Here is a 14,986-nt window from a genome sequence, read left to right on the forward strand (position 1 = left end):
TAAGGTAACAGGATAAAAAGGATTTAAATTAAAGGATTATAAGAGAGGATCATAAAAGGAATGTAATGTATTGAGAAAGGTTAAGGAAACCCAAGTAATAAGATCCCGGGTATGATCCCTCAAACGAGAAACGAGAACGAAAGTTAAGCGAACCGTATAACAGATCAGCGGTCATTAGGCAAACAATTAGGAAGTTAATCAAGGAGGTTAGGGATGATGAGGTCATGCAACCAATAAGAAGAGGGCAAGTAAGAGATGATGACATCATAAGCATGACATAAGCATGACATAAGGGGAGGGAGATGTGGTTGATATAAAACCACACAAAGTTCAAGGTTAGAAAGGTAATTAACCAAAAAAATACAAAAAACAACCAAGCTAAGCCAAACAAATCAAAAACACAAAATCATTTCATTCTCTTCATCTTGCTCTCGGCTTTTCTTCTTTTCCAAAGGAAGAAAAATCAAAATCCTAGTTCCAAGCATTGTTAAATCACAAGGTAATTATCTAAGGTTCCTTGTACATAGATATGGATATCCTATAAGTTTAAGCTTCTAATTCCTTCACAATCTCTTCCAATAAATCAAGGAAGAAGATGGTGAATAGTAACCTTCAAGAAATAACTTTGGTTTTCTTGATTTTTTATGAAAGTTCAAGGTAGCTTAAGCATAGATCAAGGCTTCCATAGGCATTCCAAGGATCTTTCATTGATTAAAAGCTTCAAGGAAGGTATATCATCTCCAAACCCTAGGTTTACTTTGTATATTAGGATGATTTTGGTTGTTATGGTAAAAGAGTAGCTTAATGTTTGTAGGTTTAGAGTTTGGGTTGGAGTTGTAGTGAATTGAATGTTGAAACTTGTTGATTAGTAAAGGACTTAAGTATAGTTTTAAATTCATGATTGAGAATAACATAAATTGGAGAACTTGAGGTTTTGGGGCCTGTTATAGTGTGATATGGATGGATGTTGGTTGTATGAATGAATTGGGATTGATTGGTGGTTGAATTGGTTAGGTAAAATTTTGGGAAATCGCGTAAACATAGCCGTCGTAATGCCCGATTTACCCTAGACTGTTTTTGTTCTTAACATCAGAACCCTTGAACTCACTGTTAGGTTTTTACCATTGCCATGTTTAGATAGTTCATGTTACGAGCTTCGTTTTGATATGTGGTTCGTTTGATTCCGATGTACGGTTTAGGAGAAACGGCCGTTTTAAGTAACGACGTTTCGCGAACGAATCATTACCCCTCGCCTTACTTTGAAACATAGGTTAAAGACCTTAAATGACTAATTGAAGTATGAAACATTTATTTAAGGTGTAATAGGCAGTTGGTAAGACACTTGCGAAAGGATCGCCTTAAAACTCGTAATGGTTAATTTATTAAAAATGGGGGAGCTGAGGGTACTCGAGCGACTTAAGAAAATTTGTTAAGCGCGAAAGCGAACGTTAGGACTCTAAATGGTTAAAGTCTAGTTTCTTAAGCGACCGGGGTTTAATTCCGACTTATGTTGTTGTTCATAGGTTATCGGACCCACTCTAAGCTTAAGCCTATCCGGGAGCACTCAGGCAAGTTTTCTACCCGTATAACTGTTGTTGTGATGTATATGTGTATATGCATGATCTTACGATAAATGCATATTAGCAAATTCTTGCGATATATTGTAGCATGTGATATGGTATATATACATGCCTGTTTCATATTCTTGAATTATATATCTGTCGGTTAAAATGCTTATAGTTGCATAATACATATGCTAGAGATAACCGGTATTTGAGTTACCCTTAGTAGGGGATAAAAAGGTGAACATATTTCTAAACCGGGAGTCGATGTTCCCGAGTATAATATATATATTTTATATATATATGGTTATAGTTTTTAAAAACTATTAATCGAATAAGGTTTATTCGATAACTTTATATTATTTAATGAATATTACTTGAATATCCATCCGATGAATTATGACTCCCTTTATTTTATTAGTGAATATTATATTGAATATTCATCCGAGAAATTATGACTCCCTTTATTTTATTAATGAATATTATTTTGAATATTCATTCGAGGGCTTATGACTCCGTTTATTTTATTAATGAATATTATTTTGAATATTCATTCGAGGACTTATGACTCCGATTAATTGCTAATTAATATTCTTTATTTTAATAAAGAATAATGTGTTGGTAATCAAACTTACTTTTGATTATTCAAACAAAGATATTACTTTCGTATAAGTATATCTTTGGTTATTTAATAGTCATTTCAAGTATAAGTTTTACAACATCTACTTCAATTATTTTTATAAAGATTATTCTTTATGGGAATATTATTTAAATAATAATATTCAGATATTTTCTAATATATTGGGACTGATTTACTTTATTAAATCAGCATTACTCCAAACACTTTTTAAAGTGTTTTCGAATCTTTAAAATGATTTTTAAAAGTTAGAGCGGATCCCAAAACTCATTTTTATATTTAAGATCCTCCTTTCGAAGGGGATTTAAATATTCGCTCAAAACCTGAGGGATCCGGCTCTGTGGTGTGTTTTATATTCGCAACAAGGTTGCTATTTCGATAAAAGAGTTTTTGATTACTTACCCAACACTCGGGAAGTAAAATTCTTGGAACAAGTTAATCCATTAACAGGCATCGCCTAAAATTCTTGGAACAAGTTAATCCATTAACAGGCATCGCCTGGGCAATATTGGTGAGTTTTCCTTTCCAACTAGATACGACTTCTTGGTGGAGCCGTATCAACAAGTTTCTACTTGGGGAAGGGGGGACGAGCTTTACGTTTCAGAGTCATGGATTTCATCTGAACTAGGAGTGGCGTAAGTGGTCGAGTAGCGCCGGCCCAGCCTTATTATATTGGCCCAAATGGCCCGGAAGTTCCGCTAAGACGGTCCATTCCTTAGGAGTCCAGTGTTCGGTTGACAAGTAAATCCGACAAGTTCCCCTCTACATGTAGAAAATGGTGGGGTTGCACTACTACGACTAATCATCGTAAGTGGTCTTCCTGGCGCGACAAACTCCCGTAATGAGTTCATCATCCAATTGGATATTTCTGCAACACTACCCAGAGCACTTCGATAGAAAGGCTACGGTTGGGCGATTGTTGAGTGTTGGCAGGGTCAAGTTTTCAAAATGATGTTTGCATCAAATGAAGTATCTCATAACTTCATTTTATTTTGATGATATTTTAAAGATTGAATCTATTCAAGTATTATCTTGTAGTCTCATCTATGTGATGAACTTTTGAACTAATTATAACTTGAACGGTGGTAGTTCAAGTAGTATTTGGAAAAGATATAAGTATATTGGAGTATCTTGTAACTTCATCTTTTAAACTTATATCTAGTAAATGATTATCTTATGCATGTCAAAGATTTTCAGAAAAACGTTGAGACAAGGTTAGATATATGAGATCACCTTGCAACGATAGTTTTATACAGTTATAAACTGGAACTCTGTGTATATTATGCATGGAAGAGGACTTCAAGATTTTGAAAAGTATATATGTATATATACTGAATATTTTACGACTTCATCGCATTAAGATATCAAACTTGGTTCATTTCTTTTGACCAAGACTTTCATGAGTACTATGAAAAGGCTCATATACTGTAAATCATTATACATATTATTTTGGTGGGCTTGCTGCTCACCCTTGCTTTCTTCTTTCATCACACAACAACAGATAGAAAAGATAAACAGGACCAAGCTCCCAATTCGCGAGCGGATAGGAAACGTTCTGCAGTTTCCTATAGGCGTTGATGTCGCTGTAGCTGAGGTAGGAACTACCAATAGGCTAGGCTTCAACTTTTGATGTACCAGATTTATGTACATTTATGAATTGTAATAATGGCAAAAAAATATAAATTTATTCAGAAACCCTTTTAAGGTGTATTGGCATGTAATTGTGGAATAAAACGACTTGTGATTATTTTTGGATATTCATCTCTGAGACTATAACTTGTGGTGTGTGTGTTTATTGTGGTGTCACAGTACAGAGTAGTTGATTATTTATTAAGATTGGGTGTTATTAAGGTAAATGGAACTCGTGACAACCCGGATCCCCGACCCCGGATTTGGGGGTGTTACAGAAATGGTATCAGAGCTAAGCGTTATAAACCTCAGAGATGATGTGACATTAAGATAATAACTAAGATAATAAGAACTCTTGCCAAGTTCATAGTTGGGCTACCTAACGTAGTACTGACAGTTAAAACCCTTATGGGAACCCATATAAATATCGTGATAGAAGCGTAGTTCGTTATCGTATATGGTAGCGGGACTCCGAACCCTGAGGTTGAGGAGTAACAGCGCGATGATGTTTTATTACTAATTGGAGATCGGATTGTGGATCCGATAGAGCGTCCTAACATAGGACCGGATGATGTTGATATTGAGGATGTAGCGGTTGAGGATGTTGTCCTAGAAGGGATTGTTGCTGAGGAGGATCCCGTGAAGGATCCTGACAAGAATGAATAAAGGACCACTGAGGAATCGATGACCATGGTTAGGGAAACTCCCAGAGGTAGTATTGGCCGGTCACTACCATAGGTTCGTTCAAGTTTGTAAAGATAGTAGCCCCTTTAACGCGGCTTACTCGTAAGACTGAGAAGTTCGAATGGACAGAGAAATGCGAGAACAACTTTTAAGAACCGAAGCAAAGGTTGGTGACGTTCCCTATGTTGGCATTGCCGGATGGAAAATGAGATTTTGTGAAGTGTAGTGACGCTTCACATAAGGAATTAGGGTGCTTCTTATACAGCATAGCAAGGTAATCGCGTACGCATCAAGAGAATTAAGGGAATATAAAATTCGATATCCCCACCCATGAGCTTCGGCTCGTGGCAATAGTTTTGCCCTAAAGATTGGAGGCACTACTTGTATGGAGAAAAGTGCGAGATTTACACAAGCCATAAGTGCTCTAGTACATTTTCACGCAGAAAGAGCTCAACATGCGCCAAATGAGGTGGTTAGAGCTAATCAAGAATTATGATTGGTATATTCTTTATCATTCAGGGAAAGCCAATGTGGTGGCTGATGCCCTTAGTAAAAAGGAGAGACTCGAGATAATAATGTCTTTGGGAGAGTTTATAAGAGATTTTGAGAAAATGGAAATAGAAGTGAAGGTAACCGGAGCCGGTACCGAAAAGCTGTTTGAGATTGCAATACAGACCGAATTTTTGGAAAAGAACATATTGTGCCAGAAAAAGTGATGAATGAAGGCAGAGAGTCAATGACTGGAGAAGAGATCCATATCGAGAAAGATGATAAGGGGATAGTGAGGTGCTCCTACAGAAATTGGGTTCCAAAAGTTCAAGAGCTTAAGGATGAGAACTTAGATGAGAGTCATAGTTTGAGGAATAAGATTTAGGGCAAACCCTGAATGTGATAGTCAGGGAGGTTGCGATCAAGAAAGAAAGAACCCATAACATAATAGAGTGGAAAACAAGGTTTTTAATGTATAAGATAACCCCGATTATGGGAGAAGGTTGAAATATTTCATACTAAGGAAACCAGAAAGTCGAGTAAGGAAAGGAGACCCGAGACGGTACTCCTATACGGCAATTTATGGACCTGTCTAGACAGAACTTAGACTATTATCCCCAACCACCACCTTGAGGAAACAATGTGGTAGGAAATTCTTTCAGGACCTTTAAGTCTCTAAGCTCTCAGAGTTCCAAGGAACAGGTTGACCTAGTCGAGGCAAGAGCCTGGCTAAAGGAAATAGAGGAATCATTTGAGATTCTGAATGATTGACGAATCACAAAAGACTATTTTTGTCACTTACCCTCCTAAGAGAGAGACCACCCGCTGGTGAAAGGCCAAGAAAGGCACGAAGCAAGAGATTATAATAAACTTATTTAAGCTCAGTCAATTGTTTTCGGGAAAGTAATTCCCAAAGATAAGGAGATAGTGTAAAAGCTTTGGAGCTAGAACAAAAGCGGATGAGTATGATGAATTATGAATCTAAGTTGTAAAAGTTGTCAAGATTCGTTCTGAGGACACGAATCCAGAATGACGGGATGTTTGAAATCAATACTTATGTTGTGTTGGTTCATGAAATAAGGATAAGAGAAAGGAAAATAAAAAGAAACTGAAGTGGAAAGGAATATAAAGGCAATAGAGTTTCAGGTATGATAAGGGAGTTGGGTATGAGGAAACCCTAAAGACTCGTAGCAACAGAAATAGAAAAGTATGCATTCGTCAGGATGAGGGTGATTCACCATGAGTTAAAATTGATGGTTGAGGGCATAAGAGATACATATATTTTATCCCCTGTAAGTTGGGAGGATTCGAGGAAACCTTGAGATAATTCGAAGGATAAATAATGAGACGCGGATAGACTGAGGAGACAAGAAAGTAAGAAATTAAAAAAATTGGATGAAGGAAGTGACCTTCAAGAAGGTGAAGTGTAAGACCAGTGGCATGATACCCAGAAAGGGAGACGCCAGGTATGAAAGATATCCCAACATTGAGATGACTGTTAAGATAAACAACAAAAGTAAATAAGGAATTATTAAGAAGAAGTTCGCGTTGAACACGACCAATATCTTCCAGAACATCCTTGTTATCGTTACCAAATTAGGCAAGAAAAGCGGATAACCGTTGTTATCTTTTGGAGGCCATATTGATTGACCTCATTTTGAATACAGATGTTATTGTGAAAATTAGACATATACTATCGAGGTGGGAATGATTGAATAAGACACCCTTATCAGGGATATATGACTTGATTTATCCATGGAAGGATGCATGTACCTTTTTAAAGGTGGAATTAAGGATAGAACATCGGTAACTTAAAACGAATCCTAGGGGAATACATAAAGGTTGGCATTTCACCCTTAATAAGGACATCATGAGTTTTGACATTATGAATTGGAAAGGATTAAGGTAATAACAACCTTTAAGGATCAGTGGAGAAATTTTTTAGAAGTATGTAGACAATGATTCTGGTATTAATAAATGGTATCTTGATATGCCCTGTATCTAGGGAATTCATGAGGAACGATTCAAGGATAACCTTAGAGGTTTTACAAGGAGAAAGTTAATATTCAAAATTCTCAAGAATAGAAATGTTGATAAAGGAAATATGACGTAATTATAATGATGCCAAATGGGGCATGTGTTAAACCACGAGAAGGTATGGATCGAACCAGTAATGGTCGAAATTGTTTAGGGCAATTAGGACTTAAGATAAAAGATGTTCTAATTATGATTGAGAGTCAGTCATGACAGTGATTAACCTCTAAAGACTGAGGCAATAACTTATGGAAAAATGGTGATTTTTTTTTACTCATCAGATTTTAAGGAAAACATCTTCACATAAGCTATGATTGAAATAAGGTAGAAAATTTATTTGGAGGTGGTTAAAATGACATTGACTGTAAGGAAATTTTACTATCAGGAAAGGCCAAAGAGGTGGCCGACACTTTAAAGGTAAGAGGATAATTATAGGCGCTTGTGCCAAAGGAATACAGTGATGATGGTTAAAGCTATGCAGGTTGTATTATGGTTTGGAAGATTGACATTCCATCTGATGACTGTGCAATACCCAACCGTAATAGTCGTTGGTAAAGGTTTAATTCGTGTAATCGCCATGAGCGGGCTATCTATCTCAGAAGATACTATCTTGAGATAAGCCAGGACCATGTTTGAAAAAGGACTAGACGAACCCTTGAGTTAAGTCTTCTATTTAAGGTATACGATTAAGAATGGTATTAACCTGCTATCGTTGCTTTGACTGAAACTCTTCTGCAATTTTATCTACTTCATGTCATGAAAGTATGTCAGAGTTTGGAGTGTTCTTCATGAATTGTGATTGGTGGTTATGTTAACTCCTTAGAAGAATTCTATACGAGATGTATGGACTCCGTATGATTAGATATTAAGATTTCATGGAAAGTGAATGACGACAGTAGGTCAGTAGTGGACCATAGTAGTGCAACAATGATTCTGCGAGTAATGAGCTGATTATAACCGTGAGAGTTGTATTGGAATGGATGTTGAGATTGAGTACCACTAATCGGGCCATGGTAGTGTATAAGTTATCATTGATAGACTAATTAAGTAGAGTATCTACCTATTGAATATTTATTCCCTCTTATGAAAAGAGAGTCGTATTACTATATGAGGAAGGTTGCGGTGCAAGCATAGAATTCTAGTAACGATGATGTCTAGAATGAGATCCCAGATTCGATTTTCGGTATCTAGGGAGTTTCAAAGGTGATTGTGTATAAGCTCGAGGAAGAGCATGGGTCCATAGAATGATGGACGGAATAGCAAAAATATTTAGGCATGTGAAATACGATGCTATAATACTTGATGTTGATATAAATACATATATGTTTTGTTCTCCTATGACAAACCTCTATAGTTCAGAGGTAAATTTTTTTTACGAATATACAATCCTCTTCAGTTCGTTCTTTTCTCTTCTTTTCATTTCATGAAAGCTAAGAAGAACAACCCTTCCAAAAGGGGAGGTATTGCCGAATAACTATCTATCTGTGTGATAGAAGCCTAGTAGGATACCATCTATTATTTAATTGCTTGTCAAGTACTAAAGGCTGGCCACCTTCTGTACTAACTATGCGATATAACAAGTGTTCATGATCATAGTGATCTCTCAACAAATTCCTTTACTTCTATATGATTGATCAAACTTTGGGAAATAGAAACAGCTGAAATAGGAGTAATAAAGTTATGGTGGTATTCGGAATGGAAACACATTCGTGATACTAAGGTTGACATGGTTATTAAAAGGTTATAGAACGCTAACGAGCAAAAGTATAACCAGTATAATATTAGGAACGGAAGGTAGTAGAGATTACGAACTGGAAAAGAATGGGTATTGAGAAGCAAAAGCTCTAATGCTAAAAGCTATAATGAGAGTCTGTGCACTAGACTTGAAAGAAATTGGAATGATCACTTAACACGGATTGAGTTTTCTTACGACAATAGATCATATGTCAGTATTGAGGTATCGCCTTATGAGATCCTTGAGGGAAGACAATGTCGATCTCCCTTATGTTAGGATGAAGTTGTAGAGCGCAAGATGCTCGGACCCGCAGTAGTCCAAAGGACCAGGGATATAATAGATCTAATCAGAGGACGGCTGGTAGTAACCCAAGATGGACATAAGAGGTATGCTGATTTGACTCAAAAGGACAAAGAGTATGAAATAGGGGACCTAGTAATGTTATAGGTATCCCTTGGAAAGGATTGATGAGGTTCGGAAAGAAAGGAAAGCTAAGTCTACAATTTATTGGACCCTTGGATATATTAAGACGTTTTGGGAAGTTAGCATATGAGCTAGCCCTACCCCCGAACATGTAGAAAGTCATAACGTGTTCCACGTATCAATGTTAAGGAAGTATAATTTGGATGCCAGATAAATAGGGGCATATGAGCGCATAGACATGCAACCCGACGTAACCTATATGGAGCAACCAGGAAGGGTTATAGAGTAAAAAGGAACAAGTGCTTAGGAGAAGGGTTATCAAACTATTCAGAGTTTGATGGAAGAACCACAATGTGGGAAAATTTACTCGAGAGTTAGAAAGTGCAATGTTAAGAAAGTATCCCTATTCATTTTCTATCTGATTCCGGGACGGAATCCTTTTAAGGAGGGGAGACTGTAATAACCCCAAATTTTGGAAATTTTTGAAACCCTTATGAATAGTGATTTTGCAGATTATGCTGAATGAGAAAACTTTTCATGCCACACTATGTAGGGGTTCTGTTATTGATCTTCTGGGATATTATTAGTACTCTATGTGGTATATAAGTGTATGTAAAGATCGTCAGAATCCAATTCCGAACGCTTTGATTTTTCCCGGAAATCCACTAGATACGGAAAGAATTGAGTATAAGGTAACAGGATAAAAAAGATTTAAATTAAAGGATTATAAGAGAGGATCATAAAAGGAATATAATGTATTGAGAAAGGTTAAGGAAACCCAAGTAATAAGATCCCGGGTATGATCCCTCAAACGAGAAACGAGAACGAAAGTTAAGCGAACCGTATAACAGATCAGCGGTCATTAGGCAAACAATTAGGAAGTTAATCAAGGAGGTTAGGGATGATGAGGTCATCCAACCAATAAGAAGAGGGCAAGTAAGGGATGATGACATCATAAGCATGACATAAGCATGACATAAGGGGAGGGAGATGTGGTCGATTTAAAACCACACAAAGTTCAAGGTTAGAAAGGTAATTAACCTAAAACAAAACAAAAAACAACCAAGCTAAGCCAAACAAATCAAAAAACACAAAATCATTTCATTCTCTTCATCTTGCTCTCGGCTTTTCTTCTTTTCCAAAGGAAGAAAAATCAAAATCCTAGTTCCAAGCATTGTTAAATCACAAGGTAATTATCTAAGGTTCCTTGTACATAGATATGGATATCCTATAAGTTTAAGCTTCTAATTCCTTCACAATCTCTTCCAATAAATCAAGGAAGAATATGGTGAATAGTAACCTTCAAGAAATAACTTTGGTTTTCTTGATTTTTTATGAAAGTTCAAGATAGCTTAAGCATAGATCAAGGCTTCCATGGGCATTCCAAGGATCTTTCATTGATTAAAAGCTTCAAGGAAGGTATATCATCTCCAAACCCTAGCTTTACTTTGTATATTAGGATGATTTTGGTTTTTATGGTAAAAGAGTAGCTTAATGCTTGTAGGTTTAGAGTTTGGGTTGGAGTTGTAGTGAATTGAATGTTGAAACTTGTTGATTAGTAAAGGACTTAAGTATAGTTTTAAATTCATGATTGAGAATAACATAAATTGGAGAACTTGAGGTTTTGGGGGCTGTTGTAGTGTGATATGGATGGATGTTAGTTGTATGAATGAATTGGGATTGATTGGTGGTTGAATTGGTTAGGTAAAATTTTGGGGAAATCGCGTAAATATAGCCGTCGTAATGCCCGATTTACCCTAGACTGTTTTTGTTATTGACATCAGAACCCTTGAACTCACTGTTAGGTTTTTACCATTGCATTTTTTAAATAGTTCATGTTACGAGCTTCGTTTTGATATGTCGTTCGTTTAATTCCGATGTACGGTTTAGGAGAAACGGCCGTTTTAAGTAACGACGTTTCGCGAACGAATCATTACCCCTCGCCTTACTTTGAAACATAGGTTAAAGACCTTAAAGGACTAATTGAAGTATGAAACATTTATTTAAGGTGTAATAGGCAGTTGGTAAGACACTTGCGAAAGAATCGCCTTAAAACTCATAATGGTTAATTTATTAAAAATGGGGGAGCCGAGGGTACTCGAGCGACTTAAGTAAATCGTTAAGCGCGAAAGCGAACGTTAGGACTCTAAATGGTTAAAGTCTAGTTTCTTAAGCGACCGGGGTTTAATTCCGACTTATGTTGTTGTTCATAGGTTATCGGACCCACTCTAAGCTTAAGCCTATCCGGGAGCACTCAGGCAAGTTTTCTACCCGTATAACTGTTGTTGTGATGTATATGTGTATATGCATGATCTTGCGATAAATGCATATTTGTTATTAGTGAATTCTTGCGATATATTGTAGCATGTGATATGGTATATATGCATGCTTGTTTCATATTCTTGAATTATATATATGTTCGTTAAAATGCTTATAGTTGCATAATACCTATGCTAGAGATAAGCGGTATTTGAGTTACCCTTAGTAGGGGATAAAAAGGTGAACATATTTCTAAACCGGGAGTCGATGTTCCCGAGTATAATATATATATATATATTTTATATGTATATGGTTATAGTTTTTAAAAACTATTAATCGAATAAGGTTTATTCGATAACTTTATATTATTTAATGAATATTACCTGAATATCCATCCGAGGAATTATGACTCCCTTTATTTTATTAATGAATATTATTTTGAATATTCATCCGAGGAATTATGACTCCCTTTATTTTATTAATGAATATTATTTTGAATATTCATTTGAGGGCTTATGACTCCGTTTATTTTATCAATGAATATTATTTTGAATATTCATTCGAGGACTTATGACTCCGATTAATTGCTAATTAATATTCTTTATTTTAATAAAGAATAATGTGTCGGTAATCAAACTTACTTTTGATTATTCAAATAAAGATATTACTTTCGTATAAGTATATCTTTGGTTATTTAATAGTCATTTCAAGTATAAGTTTTACAACATCTACTTCAATTATTTTTATAAAGATTATTCCTTATAGAAATATTATTTAAATAATAATATTCAGATATTTTCTAATATATTGGGACTGATTTACTTTATTAAATCAGCATTACTACAAACACTCTTTAAAGTGTTTTTGAGTCTTTAAAATGATTTTTAAAAGTTAGCGCGGATCCCAAAACTCATTTTTATATTTAAGATCCTCCTTTCGAAGGGGATTTAAATACTCGCTCAAAACCTGAGGGATCCGGCTCTGTGGTGTGTTTTATATTCGCAACAAGGTTGCTCTTTCGATAAAAGAGTTTTTGATTACTTACCCAACACTCGGGAAGTAAAATTCTTGGAACAAGTTAATCCATTAACAGGCATCGCCTGGGAAATATTGGTGAGTTTTCCTTTCCAACTAGATACGACTTCTTGGTGGAGCCGTATCAACAAGTTTCTACTTGGGGAAAGGGGGGACGAGCTTTACGTTTCAGATTCATGGATTTCATCTGAACTAGGAGTGGCATAAGTGGTCGAGTAGCGCCGGCCCAGCCTTATTATATTGTCCCAAATGGCCCGGAAGTTCCGCTAAGACGGTCCATTCCTTAGGAGTCCAGTGTTCGGTTGACAAGTAAATCCGACAGGTTCTCCTCTACATGTAGAAAATGGTGGGGTTGCACTACTACGACTGATCATTGTAAGTGGTCTTCCTGGCGCGGCAAACTCCCGTAATGAGTTCATCATCCAATTGGATATTTCTGCAACACTACCCAGAGCACTTCAATAGAAAGGCTACGGTTGGGCGATTGTTGAGTGTTGGCAGGGTCAAGTTTTCAAAATGATGTTTGCATCAAATGAAGTATCTCATAACTTCATTTTATTTTGATGATATTTTAAAGATTGAATCTATTCAAGTATTATCTTGTAGACTCATCTATGTGATGAAATTTTGAACTAATTATAACTTGAACGGTGGTAGTTCAAGTAGTATTTGGAAAAGATATAAGTATATTGGAGTATCTTGTAACTTCATCTTTTAAACTTATATCTAGTACATGATTATCTTATGCATGTCAAAGATTTTCAGAAAAATGTTGAGACAAGGTTAGATATATGAGATCACCTTGCAACGATAGTTTTATACAGTTATAAACTGGAACTCTGTGTATATTATGCTTGGAAGAGGACTTCCAAGATTTTGAAAAGTATATATGTATATATACTGAATATTTGTGACTTCATCGCATTAAGATATCAAACTTGGTTCATTTCTTTTGACCAAGACTTTTATGAGTACTATGAGAAGGCTCATATACTGTAAATCATTATACATATTATTTTGGTGGGCTTGCTGCTCACCCTTGCTTTCTTCTTTCATCCATAACAACAGATAGAAAAGATGAACATGACCAAGCTCCCAATTCGTGAACGGATAGGAAACGTTCCGCAGTTTCCTATAGGCGTTGATGTCGCTGTAGCTGAGGTAGGAACTACCAATAGGCTAGGCTTCAACTTTTGATGTGCCAGATTTATGTATATTTATGAATTGTAATAATGGCAAAGAAATGTAAATTTATTCAGAAACCCTTTTAAGGTGTATTGGCATGTAATTGTGGAATAAAACGACTTGTGATTATTTTTGGATATTCATCTCTGAGACTATAACTTGTGGTGTGTGTGTTTATTGTGGGGTCACAGTACAGAGTAGTTGATTATTTATTAAGATTGGGTGTTATTAAGGGAAATGGAACTCGTGACAACCCGGATCCCCGACCCCGGATTTTGGGGTGTTACAAATTTCTCTCTCGTTTTCACTCCTTTCTTAAAAATCTCTTCTATCCACTAAACTTCATAATCATATCAATGGAAGCCAACAATATTACACCTTTCATCCCCAATGAAACCAACTTTCTTGCATTCTTAGATGTCAATCAATCTCCTGAAGCTTTCAAAAGATTTGTCAAGTTCTTATCTGAAACCTATTTTGTTGGAGCTCTCACAGCTAACCAAGTTTTGTATCTGGATGTATTGGGTGACTTCTGGAACTCAGCTGTGGCTAGGACAGTTTTTCATGAGGATCAATCTTCAAGCTTGGTTGTCAACTGTCAAATCAAAGGACAACAAGTGGAAATAACTGAAGCTGACATGAACTTAGCCTTAAACATTCCAACTGACAAGGTGGTGGGGATCCCAACTCAGGATGAACTCTATGAATTCATGGACTTTATCAACTACTCTGAGAAGATAAACTTGGCAAGCATGAACAAGAAGAAGTTGAGGAGAGAGTGGTCCTTCTTGTTTGACTCAGTAATAAGGGCTTTCACTTGCAGGGAGTCAGGATTTGACAACATATCCAATATTGTCCAAAAGTTGGTCTATTCAATGGCTCACAACAAATAGATCAATGTAGGACACTACATATTGGAGGAGCTGAGCACCAGGCTGACAATGCCATTGGAGTCTAGAGGTAAAGAAATCTTCTTACCTAGATTTATCATGTCTGCTTTAAACCATAAAGTTAATGACATACACATGCTTGAAGGAATAGATAGGTCACTAATTGGAAATTTTAAACAAGTATCCAAAATTCTATTTGGATCACTTATTACTAAAAATAAGGTACAGGTGGGTATTAGATTAACACCTTTCATGATTGAAAGATTTAAGACCTATCATTATCTTATGATAGACATGAGAACAAGTGCAAGCAAACATAGTGCAACTATTGTTCCTGAGCCTGTGGAAGTACAAACACAGGCACACCCACAGGAACCTACCCATGCTGAGCCTGTTTCTTCAAAAACTGTAGAAGGTAGGAAAC

This window comes from Apium graveolens, chromosome 1 (genome assembly GCF_009905375.1).
Source record: "Apium graveolens cultivar Ventura chromosome 1, ASM990537v1, whole genome shotgun sequence".
NCBI classification, from domain to species: domain Eukaryota; kingdom Viridiplantae; phylum Streptophyta; class Magnoliopsida; order Apiales; family Apiaceae; genus Apium; species Apium graveolens.